Source organism: Phyllostomus discolor, chromosome 8 (genome assembly GCF_004126475.2).
Source record: "Phyllostomus discolor isolate MPI-MPIP mPhyDis1 chromosome 8, mPhyDis1.pri.v3, whole genome shotgun sequence".
NCBI classification, from domain to species: Eukaryota; Metazoa; Chordata; class Mammalia; order Chiroptera; family Phyllostomidae; genus Phyllostomus; species Phyllostomus discolor.
This window is the reverse complement of record NC_040910.2, coordinates 35,049,112-35,074,138: the sequence shown is the minus strand read 5'-3', so window position 1 is coordinate 35,074,138 and position 25,027 is coordinate 35,049,112. Positions and strand designations below refer to the sequence as shown.

Sequence of the window (25,027 nt, the reverse complement as noted above, 5' to 3'; positions counted from 1 at the left end):
TCAGCACATATTTACTTTCCCATTTAATATCGTTTTATGTAAAACCGCCTATTTAAAAGTCAGGTCAACCTTTTCTGGATTGAGGTCAATATGCATGCATACATTTATTTTAGTAATTACTAACATCCACACTGGATGGTTTAGCACACATTATGCCAGCACACATTACTGCATTGTCTAACTATTAGAGCATCTATAATCAATTCGTACCATGGATTTGACAGCTGAAGTCCCAAGAAACTTTCAGTGTTGTTGATAAAATAACAAATCATAGGATATTAAATGCTTGCCTTTGTGGCATAATGCTATAGAAAAAAAGTACTCTACACTAGCAGTTAGAAACCTTTCATTGAGTTTCTGTTCTGCTTTGCATTAGTTTTGTCATCCTAGGAGTCATTAACCTCATCAGACCTCTGCTACTTCAGTAACCAGGTGGGGTACCCCCTGCATACTCTATGGCACACTGCTGTGCAATTTTATATGGGAAGGGGGCAGGGGACAGAGCTTGGGAGCTAGGCTTGGGTTCAAACCTGGATTCAGTACATGTTCATCCTCTTACCAGGTCCAAGAACTCTTCTCTTTAATCCTCACAACAACCCTAAAGGATGGATCCTATTATCTCCCTCATTTTATAAGTGAGGAAACTAAGGCTCAAAAAGATTAAGTAACATGTTCAAGGTCAACAATTCAAGACTAGATTGGGGATTCAAACCAAAGTGGAAGTAATACTCTGTTGAAGGGACAAAATCAAAAACATGTAGGTCTGGTGAGATCATCAACACTGCATTTTCTTTCCAGGACCAAGTTGCTAAAGTCAAGTATGTGTAGTGGCTCTTCCTTCCCTGCATTTGTTTTCATGTTTCTGTTTTGGTCTGTCTTCCTTCCTTCACAAAGTCTGATTTCCTGAATAGGCAAACAAACCTCGAGGAAATGCCTTCCAGTCCCCAAGCAGACTAAGTGGTACGTTGGGAAGGAGGTAGGTGAGATACAGGTATCTAGGTTATAAAGACTTGTCAAGCCTACCTAACAAACTAGAAAAATACATCAATTCTTGTGCAACAAAGAGGAGGGAGGGGGGGCAGGGACATGGGTCGGGGACAGTGGAAATATCTTACCAAAGACAACAAAACCACCTACATCCTTTGATTATTTCATGTCCCAAGGCAGAACCAACCAACTCTTAGAGAAAGTGTGCCTTCAGACCTTGTGGTCCTCTTCAGCCAAGCTAAAATGTTCGGAAGAAAGCAGCAATCTTTGAATGCATTAGCTTAAAGACAAAGAAAAAAAAACAATGGAAGCTTCTGAATGCAAATTTAGGCTCTTGGAAATAAAAGTAAATGAGGATATAAATTCTTAAAATTAAAATTCAATTTGCACATAACACATATGTAACCAGGACTGTATATACCAGTACTGCAGATGTGTTTTGCACACACTTTCATACATGGTTTGAAGATAATCAGATAAAATACCTAAATATTAATCAGTATTCCCATTTCCCAGCAGTGTTGAAAGACTTGCCTAAAAAACTTGCTTGTATAACTGCTGAAATTATTTTGTAAGTATTCACCAAGTCTGTAGTTTTCATCTTTATTAATGACAGAAGCTTCCTTTTGTTACTGTGTGTCAAATACCTAGTATAACTGAGTTCTCAACCTCACACCAACCCTATGGGCAGGTCTTACACTCTCTTTTATAGAATAACAAGGAAAGAAGAGCACAGAGAGGTTAAACAATTTGTTCAGTGACAAAGTTGGGATTCAAACATAAGCTCTCATTCTAAAACTATGCTCTTTCTCCCTTAACATTCTGCTTCTCTTACTCTATGGCAAATGATGTGGGAGAACAAGTTAAAGACAACTCGGCTTATTTCAGGAAACCTGAGAAAGGATGCTTGTTTAAAATGACCTGACTTGGGTTTTTCTGTTTGTTGTGTGTTTCTGCAGATTAGAACAGTGCCTGGCACGTAAAAACCTGCACGTGTTAGTGTTTTAATTTTTGATTTGTATTATTTCCTCTCTCTATCTTACTGATCCCGTGACTGCCAGTTCAGAACTGGGGTGGGGAATAAAGGGAGTGTTGTGTATGGGCTCCCTAAAACCCCAACAGAAAGAAGCTCTTTCAAACGTAAGACGAGATGAACGCCTTGACTACGGTGATAAGATGAAGCAAATGTCTTATTTTACTCTGTGGTCAACTAGTGTGGAGAAAATTCCAGAATAAAGGCTGGTCCAGAAGAGACCAGGCACAGGGTGCCTGGTTTAAAATCTCCCAGTCATATCCCACCAACTGGACATTCATTTGCAATAGTATGGCTTTTTCCCAGGGCGGGGGGCTATTAGGAACCCCGGCCCAGTGGTTCATTATGCTTTGCTGTGTTAACTGGATCTGTCACTCACGAATTCTAAATGTTAAAGTCTGGCAGCTTTTCCTTATACCACGTCTGCAATCCCTCTCTTTTCTCCTTCCATCCTTCTTTTATGGGTATCAAATGATTCCCTCTTGAATTTCTTAAACCTATTTCCTATCTGAAACACCCATTTGTCTTGGGACACTATGAGCACAGTTACATTGTGCTTACTGGATGTGATAAGAGAATTCACACCACTTAAGGGTGAAAATATAAGGTTCCCAGAACTCCCTGAACGTTTCCTCATAACATGCATTAACTGTTTGTTAAAATGTTGTACCAACTGCTCCCAGGTGCTCCTTGCAGCCGGCTGCCTCCACACCAGCTCCTTTATCCTGGTATCTCAGCACCTAAATTTAGCCGAGTGCCTGCCAAATTGTAGGCATTCAATGAGTGTTTATTGAAATGAGAGACTAGGAGTTAGGTTAACCATGGCTACATCCTGTCTAAAGTAAAATCTCCCTTATAAGCCTCTCCCCAAATCTCCAGACACCACTCTTTCTATGTATATCTTTGTCAACATCTTGTCCTTCCCATATTGTTACACATTAGACTCTAAACTACCAGTTTCCTTAAGAAACCATGATCTAAAAAATAAAAAGAGCCAGAAAATGTAAATTATTCCCCACTGAATTCCAGATAACAGTTACACAGGAGCAGATCTAGAGAGCAACCACAAGCCAGAAGGCTCTGAGACAGAGATCTCTGGAGGCAATTAATAGAATGGTATAGCTAAGAATTTGAGTTTCATAATATACTAAAGGCAGAATAAAAAATAAACAAAACAGCAGGAAAGATAAAAGCTAACCAAGTGAGTCCAAATACAAAGCAAACAAAAATGTGGTACAGTCTGATGCAACTGATGGAACTTACGAAACTTCATTTCAACTTTATGTTATTACACATGCCACCAAATAGCCTATGGGTTGTGATCATGAACCCAGAGAAGGACAAGCAATTCTAAACACTACGTGGTTTAACACTGAGTTACAGAGATGGATGGACGGACGGACGGACGGACAGACGGATGGATGGATGGATGGGTGGGCAAGCAGGCAGATGGGTGGGTATACCGATGGATACACACATACAGACATCTAATATCAACTTAGGAAAAAAGTAATTGGCTTGTGAAAAGGAAGAGAAACTGGGAGTCTCATCTTGGTAAAAAAAAAAGAGTGAAAGGATAATGTTTAAAATTGATTTAGTAAGAAATACAGGTTTCAGTGTTATATAAAAAATCACAGAAATGACCAACAGAAGAAACAGAAATAACATAAAAAACAGTAGGAAAAGAGGTAAAAAGCTTGTACATATAAGCTAAAATCTTCAGGGAGTCAATGAATATATGTTTAAGAGTAACAAATGAAGGTGTGCACACATTACCTAGAGTTATTGTCACATTTTTTTGCTCATGTGCCCACAAAAAACCTTGTAAGTGCTTGTACATTTTTATTAAGCTGTCATATAAATTTTTCAAAAAATGACTTCAAATAACTGAAAAGATATAATTTCTGAAACAGTGTGTTTTAAAATAAACTTTTTAAAATACATCCATCAGTATCCAAATACCATAAATGTTTGTAAATTTGGGTAAAATATTTTATTACAGATACTATCAACTACTTTTTAAATTAGAAAAACTCTTGTTTTATAGTTAGTAATTTTACATTTTCACTTTGCTCCCATTAACTCATATTTCCATTCTACCTTCCACAAAGTACTTTATCCTAATATAAACAAAGACCTTTGTTAACCACCCCATCATTCTTTTATGCAAAAATATCCATATAAATTAAAAATTTTAGTTTCTCTGGTTACTTTTCTTCTGCATTGAGTTAGCAATACAATTAGTAGTACATGATTAATCAGAACAAAACAAATATATTTCAAATTTTAAAATCTTTTTATTTATTATTTTAGAGAGAGACAGTGAGAGAGAGTGAAACATTAATTTACTGTTCCACATATGGTGTACTCATTGGTTGACGGTTACATGTGCCCTGAGCGGGGATTGAACCTGCAACCCTCGTGTATTGGCACAATGCTCTAACCAACTGAGCCACTCTACCAGGACTATCTGAAATTTTGGTAAACATAAAAAGTAAAATCTGTATTAGAAAAGCATCTTTTAAAGAAATGAATCCATGGAATGACTATGACTTATGACAAAAATGAAAGAGCAATGAGCACAAATTCTAGTCTTTTTTTTTTTCCACATAAGCAAAGCCCTGAATACTTGCTCAAATACAAGGTGTATCATAGCAACAGCACTCAAATCTTTGCATTCCTGTCATGACACCCGTCCCTCCCAAAAACATATACCGATCTAACATCAAATATTATTTTTAATGACCTATAAGCTAATGAATCAAGTCTCCTGAAAGCAAAGAACTGAAAACTGCCTGACTTACAAGAGGAGTTGTTACCCAAGTCACAGTGTACTCATTTGCTCAGTTTCCTGGATAATGCCAAAGACTTTATCATAACTTATCAAGTTCATTAGTGGAACTTTGCCTAACCTCTGAAACTCAGAAAGGGTTGAGAAAAACCAAATGTACATTACACCTTTGACAAAATAATACTATGTGACAAACTGATTTCATCGTATAGTGTGCTTTAAATATATTTTCATCCAAACACTGAAGCTGAGTATTTAGCTGATTCAAGTTATGGAAAAGTCTGCCCTAAAATCTAACTAGAATATAGCTTTATTATCAAATCTTTATCTTACATATCTTATCAAATCTTGATGATCTTATTATCAAAATAACCAGGTAAATTAAACATATTTTTCTGTAAAATAACCTGAACTTATTTTTAAATATAAACAGAAGTTTAACATTCATTTCAAAGAGAACTATTTTATGGAATACATTTTGTAAGCAATTACTAAAAAATAAAGATTTAAATTATATACGCCTAGTAATTTAAAATGGATAAAGAACGAGATAGAATAATCTGCTATTTCTCATTAACTTGTAATAATAAAAGCTACTGTGTAACTAAGCTATTTACTCAACAAGGAGTAATGAGAAACCCATAGTATTCCTTGCATTAATGTATATATGAACTCTGGTACACTGAGTTTTTAAAAATGATTAAGAATGATAAAGAAGTTCACTAACGGTTTTAAACATTAAGATTAGACTTTTCCTACGCATTTAATGAAGGACAAGCATAAACTGAACTATAAACCACTCAGCAATTGGCATAAAATGTTAATTATTTTTAGCTTAAAATAAGATGAGAATTGTCACTGAAATATTTCATGGTATGATTTAATAAAAATAGGTTTTAACTACTTTATTGAATACTTATTGAATAAGGTACATCAAAAACCTGAATGAAATGGTATAAAAATTTATCTGTGTGTTTAGCCAATGCATCCTAAAGAATAATTCCAGTTTTCTAGCTTAAAGATGAGTATTCAGAATAGAAAAAAAATTGTTTCTATTGTCCAGCCTGAAAATCTACAATTTGATAATTGCAATTAACAACAAAACTTAAATAGAATCTACTTACTAAGAAACCACAGTTTAAATCAGACTATTAGTCTGTCAACAAGAAAATGAAACATAAAGTTATGGAAGAGAATGCGGAGAACATATCTAAGTAAATATGGGGGTGAAAATTTTAACATTTAGTCTTAACTGACCTGAAAATCCTCACTGCTTTATGGCCAGGGGTGTCCAACCTGTGACCCGCAAGCCACACACAGCCCAGGATGGCTATGAATGTGGCCCAACACAAAGTCATAAATTTACTTAAAACATTATTAGATTTTTTGGTGATTATGTGTTGCAATGTATTTCATGAGTGATCCAAGACAACTCTTCTTCCAGTGTGGCGCAGAGATGCCACAAGGTTAAATACCCCTGTTAGACTATAAATAAAACAACTTTAAAAAAATATTTTATTTATTTATTTTTAGAGAGAGAGGAAGGGAGGGAGAAAGAGAGGAAGATAAAAACATTGATGTGTCAGAGATACATTATCAGTTGCCTCTTGTATGCCCCCATTGGGAACCTGGCCCACAACCTAGTCATTCACAGACTGGGAATCGATCTTGCTGGCCAGCACTCAATCCGCTGAGCCACACCAGCCAGGGCACATCAATACTTCTGATCAGAAATATCAGGGAGTTTGAGATAAAGAGGTATCTCTCCCAGGCCCATGAAAGTGATGAAAGAACTAGCTAGCATTGTGTGGATGAGCACGCAGGTAAAGGACATCTATGCACCTTCCCTATCATTCACCCATAGGCTCCTAACAACTGTCTGTCAAATCAATGATGCCACAAGCTGAATTGGGACTCAGCCAATAAAAAGCTTTGTGTTCAGAAACCAATTGACTTAGCCCTCTGTAAATGCAGAATGTGGATTAGGTATGTTTTATCAACTCCCAATTAGCTCCAATCAAACATACAGACACTGGTTATTTATCTGCCAGGCAATCAGGTAAATTCACATTTTTGAGCCCTCTTGAATCTGTCTGAGAACTCACTATACCAGCAGAAACCTCTTCTGCACCTCAGAAGTCAGGACCTACTGAGGTGTCTGCTGTACTTCATGTCAAAGATGAATCGATCCTGCTCCAGATCCTGAATGCATTGACCTAAAACTTTCCCTCCCATTTCTCTGAAGTTTTCTCAAACTGGTTGCTAGCAAATGAGCCAGATTTTGAATGTCTGTTTTGCTGTGACAAGCTCTAAACTACCTTCTACAACTGTAAGCTTAGTCACCATACAATGTAAATTTGGAAACCTTTCCACTGGTGTTCCTATCTAGACAAGTGGCCCAGGGGGTGCTTGCTGTAAACACTGACTAGTGATTACAATGAAATCCTGCTCATAAGAACACTCTTCAGTCGGGGAGGGACATTGTATATAACACAGGAATTGATCCAGCCAGGTACATATTTAAAACTGGCTGGTAAAACTGTCTACTCAAAACACTGGACTTTCATAACTTAGTTGTGGCTGTTTGTCTTAACTTGAAAACATAAACGTGTAGATTTCCAAGCTGGAAAATTCTTTTCACTGTTCTTGATGCTCAGTGTTCAGGCCTCTTTTACCACCTCTTGCTGTATCATTTTAACAGTCTCTGACCTGATTTTCCTATCTCCAGTCACGCTCCCGCCTCATCTATCCTCCACATTGTCATCAGTGTAATCTTGTATTGAGTTGTTTTGAGTCCAGTGGAGCCAGACAAGGCCTAGTTTTGACTCTGTGCAAGATACTTAATCTCTCCCTGACTGTTTCTCCATCTGTAAAATGCAAACAATAATAGGACTGTGGTGAGGATTAAATTACTTAACACGTATAAAGTGCTTATAACTGTGACTACATAATTATGTCACTCACGTGAGGAAGAACCTTCTAGGCCCTGCCCTCCTGCATGTGTGGCCCCATCCTGCCTTTTCCCCTTCCACCCCCACCATCATACTATTCTCTATAACTGAAATAGCTTTATTTCTCAACCAGGCAGAACACAGCTCTAATCATATATTTTTCTGTGATCTCTTTTCCAACCTTAAAGAATTACAGTAATTACAACTTTCATACTTTCTCCCCATTTTTTTCTAACAGCCACAGCACATCTCTGCATGTTTGTCTAGATGCTCTTATTATACTGCCCTTATTTTAGAGAAGATGCTTTTGTCTTTATTTTAAAATACTTCAGCACAATCCCATGACACTTCATAGCTTTCTCCTGTGGAATTCTTTGTACACTATATTCTTTACTTATATAATATAATGATCCCTACCAAATTATACAAAAAAAGAAAAAAGATAAATGCAAGCGTTAGTTTTAATCAACGTGTAGGGATAATTAGTTAACACTTGACATCCTAATCACAAATACACACTCCAGGGTTGATTAGGCAGCACGTGTAAGATGTAATGAAGAATGCACACTCTAGCCCTGGCCAGTATGGTTCAGTTGCTTGGAGAATCATCCTGTAGCCTGAAGGGACCCTGGATTTGATTCCCAGTCAGAGTATATACCCAGGCTGCAGTTTGAGCCCTGGTCAGGGCATGTACAAGAAGGCAAATGATTGATGTTTGTCTCTCACATCAATGTTTTCTCTCTCTCCCTTCCTCTCTCTCTAAAAAAGGCAATGAAAAAATGTCCTTGGATGAGGATTTTTTTTTAAAAGAAGGCACACTCTAACCCTGGTCAGTATGACTCAGTTGGTTGGGAATCATTCCACAAACCAAAAGGTCACAGGTTTGATTCCTGGTCAGGGCACATGCCTAGGCTGCAGGTTCAGTCCCCGGTTGGGGTGTCTACAAAAAGCAACACTGATGTTTCAGTGTTGTTTCTCTCTCAACACTGATGTTCCTCTTCCTCTCTTTCTCCGTCTTTCCCCGTCTCTCTTAAAAAAAAAAAATCAATAGACACGTCCTAGGTGAGGTTAAAAAAAAAAAGCACACTCTAATAGAGTAGGGACTCTTAACCTAGATAGAATGAATGGGTATCTATGAAGATGGACAGGGGAAAAGTTACATTCTTATTTTTCACTAACTTCTGATACTTAGTGATTACCCTCAATTACACATGTAGGTAATGTTAATTATGTTAATAATGTTAACAGTATTAGCAGTGACTGTCACCAATAAAAATCCCAGTTACCTTCATATCAGTTGTTGCAAATATCTTGCATTTACATGCATCACAACTTTGAAATTAAAGCAATTATTCCCACAAACAGATCCTGTTAGTTAATGCAGTAATGAAGAACACACTACTGTAACAACATGTATTTTTAAATATCTGATAACTATATTTCACTATATGTGTTTCCTTTGTAACCCTTTGCATTTCATGCTTTTGAAAGATTATTCCGAGAAGGGTCCATAGACTTTATCGAAGTGCCAAAGGGGTTCGGGGCAAAAATACATTAAGAATTCTTTTAAAACAGGTTTTTACATGCCTTCAGCTATCTTTTTTCCTGATCAACACTAGAGGGTCTGTTAACCAGTACAAGGAATGTCAGAAATAGTTTTTCACTAGTAAAATGCACAGTGTTAAAACTACCTACAAACATCACAAACCATATAAAATGAACTAGAAATATAAAACACAGGTACCTCCGTTCTTGGGGGAACGAAGAATAAGACTCTCACAAACCTAGCATCCTGTGCCATTGGTATGAATGTTCTTGGCCTAGGACTCCATCCAGACCTGAAGTCAGATTCTGTCACATAATTCTAACCAGAGGCTATCAAATCCCCCTACACTTGTCTCAAGAGAAACTTCCTCGTGAGGTGATTGTCTAAGAGCTGTGACTTCACTGAGCTTGTAGGAACAGGATGCATGACCAATGTTGTGCCTGCCTGCTAATAAACATGTGACAGAATTCAGTCTGAATTTCAGGTCACAAGGCCCCTGGTAGTGTGGCTATGGAGAGAAGTACTGTAAGCTCTCAGCTAGCTCTAATCATAGGAAGTGTCTACTATCTAATTAGAAAGGGACAAAATGGCTTACATCAGTTTATAATACCCCTGCTAGGCTAGTAAGGTCCATGAAGCCTGGGATCAAATTTCCTTTTGTTCATCGCTGTTTTCTTAGGATCCGCACTGTCCTGACACACAGAAGACAACAGTGTTGAATGAATTCACGAAGGTAATGCGTCCAGCTGTATATGGGTTGTCCTAACTCCAGAATGTAAGTTCCTTAAAAAAAGAGTACGTCATATCTATTTTTCCCTTACCGGGCACCTTGCCTGCACTGCCCATATGACATATCAGTCAATACCTGTGGAATGCTATAGTTTTGCTCTAATCTGAACTAACCAAATATATATTTTCAAATGTTTAAAGATTAAGAAGACACTCCAGTAAAATCTCAGAAGGCAGAAGCAGTGAGCACATCTGGCTTTGGAGAGAGAAGCTTAAGTAGACCTGAATTCAAATCCCAGTTTTGCCACTTACTAATTGTGTGCCTCATTCCCCTTCTGAAAATTTTGAGATAATCATAGTGCCTACATCTTTTCATGTAATTTTGTTATAATTGTAGGTAAAACCCTTGAAAAGGATCCAGCACACTGTAAGCAATAATAATGCCTATAAATATAATGCTTTTTATCTTCAACGGGAAGGTCCAAAAACTGAATTCCCTGTTCACTTATAGTGAACTAATTCCCTGGGGCTATGTGACCAGAGTTATTTCCAAGAACTCTGTACTGTCTCCACATTACTTACACCTTCGAAGCATTCAAAGACCTTGACCACTGAGTTCCTTTTACTACGATAATAATAGCTCTTTGCTCAGAACAAGGAAACCAACTCTGGGCAATATTATGTAAATTGATGCTCTTCAGGGGAAACCCAAGATCCCATAAATAAACACCTTGTAGTTGCCATCTGGAAGGTTAAGAAACTACATTCAGAACTACAGCTTGTCACCTACCATTACTGACAACTCAAAAAAGCCAAAGGACATGATTTGTTATTAGGAACATATTATGATAGTTTCCCACGTCTCACCCAGCCAATACGCATTTACTGAGCACCTATCTAGCATGCACCAGTGCTGTTTGGAAAAAATATTACTTAAAATATGACATATTTCAATGAATAAAATGTTTATAAAGAAAGTTGGCCAGAATAAATAAATCAAGAATAACAGCAGCTACAATCTACCGAGTACCTACCATGTGCCAGGCATTTTACACAAATAACTCATTTATGCTCACAGCAATCTTAATGAGATCCGTATTTTGGTGTTACCACAACAACTGTACAGAAAAGGAAACTGAAGCTCACGGAGGTGATGTAAACTCCCCAAGTCGCACAGCTGGTAAGCAGTAGACTCAGTACTCAAACCCTCATCCAAGTCAGGCTTCTCTGATGCCCTTCAACCCACCTTGCATTTTCCCCTCCTTATCAACAATGACCACGGTTAAACTTCACTAGCAGTACCTCAATCCTAGGTCCTTTCTAATGCTTATGAAGTTACTAAATTTAAAAATTAATCCATTCTATGAAGAACAGACTTACCCTCTTCCTAGTTTGTAAGCTCAGGTCTTTATTAGCAGTACCAGGTCAGGCCAAAATATATCAGATCGACTGACAGTTTAATATATAAGCAGGAGAACCCATTTCTGTACAAACCAAGGGCATACAAAAAGGATATTCTTAGCATGATTCCTCAGAAAGCGAAGCCTAAAGGCTTATCATGTAGCACAGCCTCGGGGAACAGGGGCAAGGGGAGTGAGGCTTGTGGGGTGTGAGATCAAGGCCACATAAAGTTGGTCAGGGTCCAGTCTGCACTGGCAGCGGCCAGGGTTGAAAAGTGATCAAAGGCTCTGGGGAGAGTGAGGCCAAGAGGATCGGCAGCGGCACATGAGAGGTGTCTGATACAGGGACAGAGATGAAATCAGAGTCTGGAGACTTCAGTGAGGCTTATGGAAACGGCAAGGCCCAAAGTCTTAGTTCAGTGCCAAGATATGACTCAATCTTAACCAGTCTGTCCCAGTATCCGACTTGTAAGCACCCTTCCTGATAAACAGAAAAGGGTTACCACTGGTCCAGTCCGAGTAAGTCTAACTTTCAGAGAAAGGAGTTTCACACAACACGATTTTCCTGGATTACTTGTATAACTTAATGACGATGACGAATGTGCAATAGTGCCAGATGTGTATAAAATGCCCGGTCCCTCCCACTACATTGCAGCTTCCAACCCCCAGAGAGTACAGCACACTGCAAGGGCGGTGACGACCGAATGAGTGGCACCCAAAGATTTTGCTCACCACGGGGTTTCTGTTGTGGCAACACTTTATGGGAATAAAGTTGAGTAAGGACGTTTATTTGTTACATATGACCAAAACATCAAGTCATGCAATTTTCTACACAGAAGAATATGTAAATCAAACAAACTAATAACATTCAATAACAAAAACAGTAGCTACTATGCAGAGTCTTATGATGGTTTTCATATTGTAAGGTAAAATTTACTTTTTAAAAACTTGGTAATTTTGGAAATGTTTACACCATCTAAAAAATTAAAAGGAAAAGGTTTACCTTAATAGAGAATTAAATGTACATGTATTATTGCATAAAATTGCTATAAAAATCCCAGTTTGCAAAATAAAGAACTCTAACCAAAACTGCTTATGCATGACAAGTTCAACTTCCAAGAAATCCGTAAGTCCAGCTACATAAAAACTAACAGATGTCTTGAAATCTGAATTACTATAATTCCGAGTAAAAATAAAAATAAAATTAGTCTTTCCATCCTTCTCTCCCTCAAAGTAACTACATTTTGCTGATCTCTGGATATTTGTAAATTTTTATTAAATTGCTGTAAACTTTTGACATACAAATTTATAATCAAATAATCCCATCTTGTTGTCAGTAAACAGAATGTTGAGTTGTCAAAGAGTTTTTCCTTTTTTCAGATCAATTTTACTATGTACTTTCTAGCCTTTGTATACTCTTCAATATACTGGCTGACAAAGGACCTTCCCATAACCCAGTCTAGAAGAACTTCCTGGGAGTCTCCCACCCAGAGAGCTCTTTCTGGAAAAGTACAGCAGAGCCCACGAGAGCCATCAGAACTGGCCCTGCTTAGGCACTGGAAACTGCAGACCAAAGTCCCCCTAATAACCAGTACAATAGTTAAATGACTAACCTTGTGTTCTCCAACTATGCTTCTGCAGGACCTGTAGAGCCTGCCCCAGCCCTACACCCTGAAGGAAATTTTATTAGGGGTACGCTAAGGACTTTCCGCTCTCCTCTTAGGGTAACAGGACAACATACACGATGTTTGTCAATCTAAAAGTACTGCTTGAAACAAATGAACAAATAAGAAAAACAAGTAAACAAAAACTGAGAGATATAAACAACAGTATGGAGCTTACCAGAGGGAAAGGGGGGGGGGCTGGTAAGGGGTAATGGGGGTCATATATATGGTGACAGAATCATATTTACTTTGGGTGGTAGGCACACATATTTAGATGATGTGTCATAGAATTATATACTTGAAATCTATATAATCGTATTACCTGATGCTACCCCAATAAATTTAATAACAAATAAAGTAAAAGTATTACTTGAGCACCTGAGTGCCTAATCCTATGCTAGATACAAACACATATAGATACCCTGTAACTGTAAGTCCTTTGGGATCCTATCTTAACACAGATAATAATTTGAGATGATTCGATTTTCAACCCAAAGGGATCTAAAAACACAGTTGGAGAGGTAAGACAGATATCTGCAACCAGAGAGGAAAAAGACAGGTGTGTCCTGACTATACGAACTGTCCTACTTGGACAGCTGCCCAAGGGAACTGGCCCGGGAATTCCTCTGCCCTGGTTGCTGCTGTGGGCAATTTCTCTCCATCCTGTCTGCCTATCTTCCGATCTCGGCACAGCAAAAGCAAAAGAACTGCTCTTCTCTACTCACATCTTCCTTTAACTGTTCTACTTCTCCAGAGGACAGAGTTAAGTCCAAGTGGAAACAGAAAGGAAAAAAAGATTCCCTCTGTGCTCCTGTGCTGGTTACAAGCGTGGGTGACCGATGGATGGGTGGAAAGAAGGCGAGGAGAAACTTCAGGAATCTGTGGCCTAGGCCTTCTCTTCCAGGTTGTCTGCCTCCCACAGGGAAGGACAGGGTTGTTTCTTCCCCCTCTAGTCTCGAAGAAACCCCAGTTTTCTTCTCCACGACTGCCCCTTCCCTTACCCCTCTAACATTTGAATCTCATTTGAAAGCCCCACCAAACCCAAATCACACCAAAATTCCATTTTAGTTCTTCCAATCCTCTTGCCACTGTTTCCCCAACAAACTGGCTCTGCCAAGATCAAGAGAACAATCAGAAAGGCTTAGAGCCAGGGAATTCCTGATTCCATACCCCAAATGGTACCGAATAGAAGGTCACACATTTCTTAGTATCATTCTAAATTGGAACCCTGAATTCATACAATTTTTGCTTAAAATGTCTTAGTTAAATAGGTCTATCTACTTCGGAGTCCAGGCTAGCGCATTTAGGATCAGAGATTCTCAAACTCTTTTGAGAATACGCACTCATACAGCAACCAGAAGCAATCAAAAGATAGTTACTAAGCACTTTCTATTTGCAAGGCGCTGCAAGAGACGAATAAGAAGTGGTCCAGGTTTTCAGGTAGCTGGTTTAAAAAGTGAGGAAGCTCAAATCATACGGAAAAAGGCTAAACAGTACTGCATTAGAAAACAGGGTGAGACTAACACAAAGATGTCACCCAGGCAGGGACATTCCTTAATTAGTAGAAGTAATACATGCTCTAAATTCAAAAGAGAGATAACAGGAAATAGGAGCAGACTTGAAGGAAGATCTGTCTGGTGTTTTCGGTTCCCAAAACCACTTTGAAGGCTAGATGGTGATCTAAACATATGGCAATTATGGTCCTAAGGTAATGACAGAGAGAATGAAAAGTAATGTCGGGATAAAACCATTCACAAAAAAAATCAGCAAGATTTGGCATCTGACTAAATAAGAATAATATACCCTCTGTAACAAGTTCACTTATTAATCCATCTAACAGAACAAATGACCCAGTTTCTTCAACAACCAAGGAACCAACAAATCAAGACATATAACCCAGTCACAATGTGTGCATCATGTTTGGGTGCTATTCAAAACAAACTCTGGGGGAAAAACTTTATAAGACAACTGGACACATGAACCTTGACTGAAAGTCTGATGCATTTACATAACTACTGTTAATTTTTTTAGGTATAATAATAGCAATTGTGGTTATGTTAAAACTAATAAAATATATATTAACATATTTGTAGGTAAAATGGGATTTACTTCAAAATAATATGGGAAAGAGAGTTGGACACATGGCCAAGGAGAGTATCACCCCGGGTTACTGGATCTGGGGGCTGAGTGACAAGCACATAGGAGTGCATTTTGCTACTCTGTCTATTCAGGCATATATTTTAAGTTCTCCATAACAAAAATTTAAAAAAATTAAATGGCAAATCCAGCTTTTACCTACTAAATGACCCTTATGTAAAATCTGTATCAGTTTTCCTAAATGTAGAACAAAGGGATTATTGAATTATTTCATAATCAAGGCCAAAGCATGAAGATAAACATTTATTATTACTCACTACCCACATAAGAAATTTTCATTTAATTACAATTATATATAAATTTGGTGTGATAAAAGTGGAGCAAATGTGAAATTTATAATCATACAAGATACTTCTTAACAAACTAAACTTTTTTAAAATTTATTTTTAAATTAGAGTCAACATAAATGTTGTCTTAGTTTCAGGTGTATAACACAGTGATTAGACATTTCTGTAACTTATGAAGTGATCACCCCAATAAGTCTAGCACACGTGTGGCACCAGTTATGAAATATCATTGAGTCTATTCCTTGTGATCTACTTTACATCCCCATGACTATATTTATAGTTGGTAATTTATACTTCTTAATTCCTTTCACCTTTTTGCCTGTCTTGCCCATCCCCCTCAACTGGCCATCAGCTGTTCTCTGCATCAATGAATAATAAATTTAACTAGACTCCAGACCCTAACTACTAATTTGTAAAGAAATTTTTCATTTTAGCTAATTATCACTCATAATAACATGGATAATACTCAAAATTAAACAATAGGATCATTTCAAAGCTGAGTCTGGAAAAACCTAATCTTACAAACTCCACAAGAGAATAAATGCACTTTCTAGTTTTCAGTTTTATTTTTTGCTTTATTTTTATTTTACAAATATGTTTATAGACACTGTGTGCTCTAAATAATTTAACCACAACTTAACAGAACTAAGGATTAACAAAGATTATCCTATCTCTTAGCTTGATACTTGGCCAAGAGCAGTTGTTTAACTGCTGGATGGATCGTAAAGGTTCCTAAGGTATTGTGATACAGCAACTTCTGGGGGTTGGATTGGTTTCTCAGATCATATTTCCTCATGGAGTACTGCTACCTTCCTTTTTAAAACAGAAGTCTACGTTCTTACACAATATTTGGTTTTTATTAGCAACAACTCCTACACTAGTGATTGAGACAAAGAGCCCTAAAAAACAAAAAACAAAAAAAAACCTACTGCCAAACAAGGACAAATTTTAAAACCTCAATAGTGGGATTTGGTAGTTTCACCTAAACGTTATTTGTAATTAAACATCTTATCTAGTATATCATATACTACCTGATAATTTTATGATGAATCTAGAATTCTGGGGAAATTCAAAGCATTTCATTCCTATTAGCTATAACTTGCTTAATCTAGTAACTAACCATATACACATAACCCTGATCCTCAATACATCAACTGCTAATATCCACGTCGTATTTCTGGCACAGTGGTAGAGACTCTCTCTTCTTGTATTAAAAAAGTTTATGCCTTCTTATTGCTGTACCAATAATAGAATAAATGAGATACTTATATATTCAAGGACAATGCTAAAATTATCATAGATTCTACTGTAACAGTCTAATTTTCATTCAGACAGGTTTACCAATCAGTTACTAAACATTCATATTAACAACTTATAAGCCTTTGCTGGTAAAACTCCAAAAACTCTGAATTTATTACTACTCAATTCTCTGTCACCATTAACTATGCAGTGATATAAAGCCAACCATATATATTTTATTAGCTTTTGGCTGTTAAGTCTCCCCGGCTCATTTTCACAACTATACTCAGAAATGGTAAGTGATTTGTACACTCAATGGTCATAGTACTTTTTAAGAGGACAATCATCTAAAAGTTCTGAGTGCACAGACCAACGCATTCCCCACTTCACTCTGACATGATCAGGATGACAGGCTTCCCCAGGGAGAGCCTCTTTATGAAATTAAAACACACCACATACCCTTCTCCAGAAGAGTAAATTCTATTTGGGCAGAACTATTAGCCTCACTCAAGTCATTTCACAGCAAAGAGAACAAACAGGTCTATTGTACATACCATAATTACATTTTGCATGACTTCCTTCAATTAAAATTTTTACTTAAATTAGCATCCTATAGCAGTAGAGAAATTTTAAATGTCATTATCTAATATGACCCAATGATGACTTCCACTAACAAGAAATTAGTCTGAAAAAGATTTTTTTCTTTTTCTTTTGCTGTTGGTAGATAAGTAGATCTTGAATTTATTTTGCAAATAAGACCCATTCTATCTACCTTTTCATTTAGAAGGTTAAAAGCAGATTTCACATATTTCAAAGCAATTACTGGCATAAGGCCATCGGTCCCCTCAGTAGCATTACTCAGTAGATTTGCATGAAAAATGTATATGCATGGGTCAACCTCACTTAATTCTGCATATACTTGAAATATATTTATATTAGGAATATAATATATTTGTGTTATTATGTATGTATTAATTATGTATGTATTAATATATATGTACTCTGAACCTCCAAAGAAGAACTAGGTATACTTTGATCATATTAGGCATTCCCTAAATACATAGTAATCTTGACTATACGGATGTCTAGTAAACAATCAGAAGGAATAAAAATGTTTTTAATGGCTTTACTAACTAGTGCTAGCTGAGATCAACATCTCAGACATTCTTCTTACCAGACTGGCAGTTATAGCCTTCACATTATCAATTAATCACTAGGTTAAATGTGACCAAATGGGAAGGATAGGAAAAAAACATATTACTATAAAACCTGAAAATCTCTTGTATAACTATGCCATCTACGGCTTATTCTGTCCATGTTGGAGAATCTCTCTAACCTGTGCTAAAAAACAAACCACTTCACAAAATACTACAGAAATCAGTGTTCAGGTTCATTAAGATCTTGAAGTCTGACTCTCTAGACGTTTCAGAAAATTCTGGTCCTAAAATCTTATATTTGATGGGGTAGGGTAATAAGGAAAGAATTATAAGAGAAACTCTAAATTAATGTATTAATGTTTGTAGTGTTAATACACATACACACACACGATAGAAAAGAGGGCTAAAAAAGAAAATAGATTAACTGACCAATGGACTGAAAAGTGCAATTTATACTGAGGATTTCTTTCCCTTTCAGGTTTCAGTTCTGGTGTTAAAGGGTGGTCACCACTGAACAAGCTCACTGACCCACAGCCTCTTAAAAGAATTGAAAGTACACTAAAACAATTTGTACTGCCACATTCACTTGGGATATATGGCAAGTAATAGATTAGGGTGAAAAGCTTTTATTTTGTTTTGGTTTTTTCAAAGAAAAGTGGGGGAACAGGGTAGCTGATAAACAAAAGGCAAAAACAAAAAACAATTTGTTTTTGCCTTTAAAAACCAGGCATTATATAATACTTTGAGCAGGCAATCATTTGAGTCCCATATCTAATCAGACCTTGTACTAGAAAAAGGCATTCATGTACACTTATTGTGCAATTTACAAATATACATATATTTCACTATATATATATATATATATATATATATATATATATAAATTTTAAAGAAACACAAGGCCAGGATAAAAAACAAATTCAGCTAAGTGGTTACTGTAGTAGAGAGAAAAAGGGTTAAGACTGAGAGGCAGGTCACTGAAGGCTTTAATTGTGTTGGTAATGATCTGTGAAACTGAGTGATAGGTGAGTAAAAGTGTTTTACTCTTTAAACTTCCGTGTACTATATTTTTAAGTTTTTGCTCATTTTTTAAAAGCTTTGTAAGAACTACTGCTCAAAGTAAACTAAAACCTGGGATTCCAAATCAGTAGCCAAGGATTGAACCTGGCCACCTGTTTTGTTTGGACCGCACCTTTTGTTTCACTTTTTACTTGTAGCTTGAATGCCTTCAGGCAGAGGTGTGCACTCTGCAATTAGTCAGAGTCACCTCCATTTTCCTTACAGTAAATGAGTTCTTTAAAAGCAAAAGAAATTGGAATGCTCATACATTAATGGTAGGAATATAAAATGGTACAGCTGCTTTGGAAAACAAGCTGGCAGTTACTCAAAATGTTAAGCACCGAGTTACCGTATAACCCAGCAATTCTACTCCTAGATATGTACCTAAGGGAAAAGGAAACATGTCCACACACAGACTTTTATACAAATGTTCAGAGCAGTGGAAACAACCCAAGTATCCATCAACTGATGAATGAATAAACAAAATAGAATAAAATGCAACATTACTCTTTCATAAAAAAGGAATGTACTGATAAATGCTACAACAAAGGTAAATCTCAGAAACATTATGGTAAGTAAAAGAAGCCAATTACAGCAGACCACACATTGTATAATTGTATTTATATGAAAATGTTCAGAATAGGCAAATCTCAAATCTATAGGGACAGAAAGTAGATTAATAGGGTGCTTAAAACATCATAAAATTAGATAAGGGTTTCCACTGCATGAGTTGGTAAATATATGTCAACCAGTGATTGCTAGTGCCAATTCAAAAGCCAACAGGAACCCCAATTTGGGATGCATGAAAGAGGAGTCTTTATTCAGTGCAAATAGCTCAATGGTGTTACCTTTCAATTAGGAAACAGCACAGATGTGGAAACCACTGCTGAGAGGTGACCCTCAGGATGAGGTGGTCCTTGACCCCCTCTCTGAATAGTCAGTTCTGCTCTGCTCTGGTCAGTCTGGTCTGGGATGCCATGATGGTTCCACTCTACTCTGCTGAGCTGAGGCATCTTGGGTGTTTTAGTTCCAGCCTGGAAAAATGCTGTCTTAGATGGAAAGGGAAAGTGTGCTCCCCTGAACCAGAAGGGAGCTGACAGAGAAAAGTCCCAGGGCCATGTAGCTCAGTTGGTTAGAGTGCCATCCTGACATGCCAAGGTTGCTGGTCCAATCCCTCTTCAGGGCACATACAAGAATCAACCAATGAATGCACCAATAAATGCAAAATGCAAGAATGAATCTCAATCTCTCTCTCCCCCTCTCTCCCCCTCTCTCCCTCCTCTAAAATCAATCAATAAGAATATTTTGGAAAAAAAGTTCCGGGCCCTGGCCCCTGATTGGCTTGTTCTCATGCAAATGAGGACTCCAAATCCTCAGTTTAACTTGTCCAAAAAGCACTGTCCTGATTGGTCAAAATAGAGCTGCTCTCATTGGTCACTGAGGATGCCAATGAGGATATCGCTATGCAGTTCTGATTGGACAGAAAGAGTCTCAGTCCTATTGGCTGAAATACGATCCCAGGAACTCCTATATGTGGGCTGGCTCAAGCGGCAGAGACACAGTGTAGGCAGGTAGGCAGTTCAGTATGGAAGGCAGGTAGTTTAGTGCAGGTTTCTCCTGGAAGCACAGCTTGAGTGAGAAGCCGTATTCAGCAATGGCTGCTAGGCTGTGGTTTAGTTTCTGGTTTTTGTTTTGTTTTGTTTTGTTTTGTTTTTTTAGCCCAATTAGCTACCAGGAGCTCTTCTCAACAGGTATTTTCTTTGTCAGGTTCAACATTAAAAAACCACTGAACTGTTCACTTTAAAGGAATGAATTATGTGGCATGTATATCTTGGTAAAGTGGTTTAAAAATAAACAAAGATACCCACTCATTTCTTAATGTGTGTGAATTAGATTAACCCCTAAATGCGGTTCTCAAATTGTGGTCTAAGAACTCCTGAGGGTCCCCCAGGGCTTTTCAGGAGTCCTGAGGTCAAAACTATTTTCATGATACTAAGATATTTGCCTTTTTCATGTTGATATTTGCATTAATGGTGCAAAACAATGGTAGGTAAAACTGCTGACACCCTCGGCACAGTGACACCGAAATATACCAGTCTCTGGTAGTCATCTCATCCTTTATCACCACACACTGCACTAAAAAAAGTCCTTTGCACTTCAAAATGCCCTGATTAAGGGGTAGAAATTATTACTCTTACTCACTCTCAACATACACATCTTTTTAATATTATGTGTGACGAAACGGGAAGTAGCTATGAAGCACTTCTGCTAAAGGCCAAAATATAAAAAAATGTGATTGAGTTGTGAGCCAAACTAGTTTAATAGAAGTGTTTTTACTAGAAACAACTATTTGTTCCTATGGGAAAAAGCATTCACATTTCCAAGCTCACCTATACATAACTTTTATAACAAAACTTTCATAAAGTGGAGGCTGCCATTCTCCATGGGAAATCACACATTACTCCCTTTTAAAACATTTTGAGTATCTTATTCAACCTTTTAGCCTGAGTTAGCAGGAAAGGCCTGTTTGGCGAGTAGAGGAAGGAATGAGGCAAAAGGCAGGAGATAAAACTTAGCCTAAGGAACTATTTTGAAACCTCTCCCTCTAGGCACTCACAAAGATAGGTCTGGTCATGTGACCTCCTCTAGTCAAGGAATCCAAAGCAGAAAGAAGTGACACACACCACCTTTGCAGGGGGCAGGGCAGGACAGGGTGGGGGGGAGGAGGGAGTTAAATGGTGATGGACAGAGACTTGACCTTGGGTAGTGAACACACAATGCAGTGTACAGATGATGTATTGTAGACTGTGCCCTTGAAACATGGAAATTTTGTTAACCAGTGTTACCCCAACAAATTCAATAAAAAGAAAAATATAAAGTTAAAAAAAAAAGAAACTATTTTATCCTACCATGGCGACAGGCTAACTAGTATTAACATTTTATTATAGAATATTTTATTCTATTATAGAAAATGTTAATATGTTTTAAAATATAACTCAAAATAAGGCTTAAAGATGTATTTTGTTATTTAAAAGGGGACTGTTATACATTATGGAACTATTGTAATTAGTTCAAAAGGGACTGAAAATACTCCTAAATGCTAAGAATCACACACTGAAAATTACCAGAAATCTTGTAGAAATCTACTAAGAATAGTTAACAAATTAGTCATTTAAAAGATGATTGTACATATGTTGCAGATGAAGATTTGGACCAATCTAGAAAATTAATTTGATACAGGACAAAGAGATAATTCCAAAAAGACATTTAATTGTACTAGAGATATAATCAGTGTAGCATGAGGAAATAAATAGAGCAAATCTACCAGTGTGTATCCAGCACTGTATGTATTAAAAAAAGGTATATTTTAGTCACTACAGTTGTTCAAATCACATGCTGTGGCACAGAAAGAGTTCATCTTTAATCTTTCCCATATTTGATAAAATGTCCCTTTGTTCTTACCCATGTTCACTAGCAATGTTTTGACCTGGTTTCCCGTTAGTTGATACTAAGAAGAGAAGCCCAGATTGCAAGTATTAATATTTCATTCACTGTAAACATAAAATAAAGAATCCTATCTCTCTAACAGGTGGCACGTTAGTTCCTAAGAGCCCTGCCCCATCAACACTGAGCAAACTAGAGAAAATAAAATTTCTGACTTTGCAAAGCTGAAATTTTTACAGAGCTAAGTAATTTCTTTTTTTAAAATCAACAACATTTTTAAAAAGATATTTTCATTTATTTTTAGAGAGAAGGGAAGGGAGGGAAAAAGAGAAGGGAAGAAACATCAATATGTGGTTGCCTCTCACATGCCCCCTACAAGGGACCTGGCCTGCAACCCAGGCATGTGCCCTAACTGGGAATTGAACCCATGAACCTCTGGTTCACAGGCTGGCACTCAATTCACCGAGCTATACCAGTCAGGATGAGCTAGGTAATTCCTTAATAGGCATATATTAGTACTGAACTGAATACATTTTGGTTTAAAAAAATTTTTACTGCCTTTATGAAGTTACAGTTTAACTCACTAAACATACCATGGACTGTAACTTAAATACAGGGCGTAATAACAATAATGGTAATGCTCAAATACTAGTGAACATTTAGTTAAGATTCATTATAAATAAATAGGCACTGAAATTTTACATATTTTTTTAAGATTTTATTTATTTACTTTTAGAGAGGGAAGGGAGGGAGGGAGAGAGAGAGAAACATCAATGTGCGGTTGCTGGGGGTTATGGCCTGCAACCCAGGAATGTACCCTGACTGGGAATCGAACGTGGGACACTTTGGTTCCCAGCCTGCGCTCAATCCACTGAGCTACGCCAGCCAGGGCTAAATTTTACATATTTTAACCTGTTTAATCCTTTCGACAACCTATATGCAGATACTATTATAATCTCCACTTTACAGATGGATAAACTGAGGCGAAGGGCTCCATATCACATGTGTCAAGTGGTGTAGCTAGGATTAAATCCAGGATATCTGGCTCCAAAGTCAGCATTTTTAATACCATTTGCCTTTTACTATTCAATTTTCTGAATTTTAAGCATCTCATTTTCCAAAACAGTTTTGAAATTCCATATATATCATAGCAAAAATGTTTCCCAAATCCCCATGATTGAGCTGTTAAACTGGAAACGGTGTACCTATTCATTTAACCATGGTTTCTATCAGTTTTAATGTGCATAAGCATCAAATTATGCAACTTGAAGTTAATGCAAAATTAATCAGAAAAAATATATAAACAATTGTTTCAAAATTTATGTTAATTTTCAGCATATACTAACTTCAGTTGTTAATTTACATATATATATAATTTAACATATATATATATTAGTCATAGTTTTAGCCCTGGCTGATGTGGCTCAGTAGATCGAGTACCAGCCTGTGAACTGAAAGGTGGTAGGTTTGATTGCCCATCAGGGCACGTGCCTGGGCTGCGGGCCAGGTATCTCTCACATACTGCTGTTTGTCTCCCTCCCTTCCCATCTCTCTAAAATAAATAAATAGAATCTTTAAAAATAAATAAAATTAGTCACAGTTTTCAATTAGTAGAATTAGATACTATTCTAAAAGCAAAGACATTGTGGCTTTTGAAGAAAAAATTTAATTTTAGCCTTTCTGACTAGTGACTCAAACTGACTCAAATCACTTACATGCTAATTTCAAATCCCTGGCTCTCTAGCTTATATAAACCCATAATTTATTTTATGGACTAGTCAGTCATTCTATAAGCTAAACTATATTTAATCTCATATCATATAAAATAATATTTAATTTGTGCTTTCCTATTTTTCCTCAAATTTAATGAAGTGAACAACTGAACTGCTATATTTCAAACTTTCCTTTTTTTTTTCTTTTCACCCTGATATTAGATTAAAAGAAAAAGTGCTTCTCATAAGGTAGTCTTTTGTCATACTAGTAATGTTCTTGTTTTTTTTTTTTTTATCTGGGTGCTTGTTATAGGGTATGTTTAACTAACAAAAATTCATCAGGTTGCACATACTTTTCCTACATGTATATTACATACTTCAATAAAAGCTGGCTGGTTTTTTTTACAAAAAGCCACGCTTCTTAACACGACTTCAAAAAAACCCATTACATACCAACCGTACTGGAAGTTGTCACTGTTTTTATCACACGGTTCTCTACAACACCCAATTTGCATGTTTAGCACGTGGGAGAAAAAGAGCCATGCAAGACATTCTACAGAACCAAAAAGTGCTACTTAATTCTTTCAAAAGTCCCCAAGATCTAATGATCTCAAAAGGAAAGAAAACCTTTCTTTTTTAGCTTCTGTGTGCTTATTCTACTGTCACAGCCACCTTACCAGATGCTATGGTGTGTCATAGATGATATGACACACTTGTGGCGGACTGTTTTCCAAAGACAGCACAACAATACATATCCCACCCTACTGTTTTTTTATGAGACAATGAAGCTCCTATTGTACACTGAGAGATGAGTCTGTTTCCTCTTCCTAAAACCATGTAGTTTTATATGAGCCTTGAGCAAGGAAATGTG

General features: G+C 37.0%; 1 protein-coding gene and 1 non-coding gene across 4 annotated transcripts in view; both read right to left on the bottom strand.

Moving 5' to 3' along the window:
- KIF13B (kinesin family member 13B) overlaps nucleotides 1-25,027 on the bottom strand; it is a 173,542-nt gene that overhangs the window by 129,165 nt on the left and 19,350 nt on the right. The window lies entirely within an intron of this gene.
- LOC114504416 lies at nucleotides 17,497-17,624 on the bottom strand. The gene has a single exon (XR_003685188.1).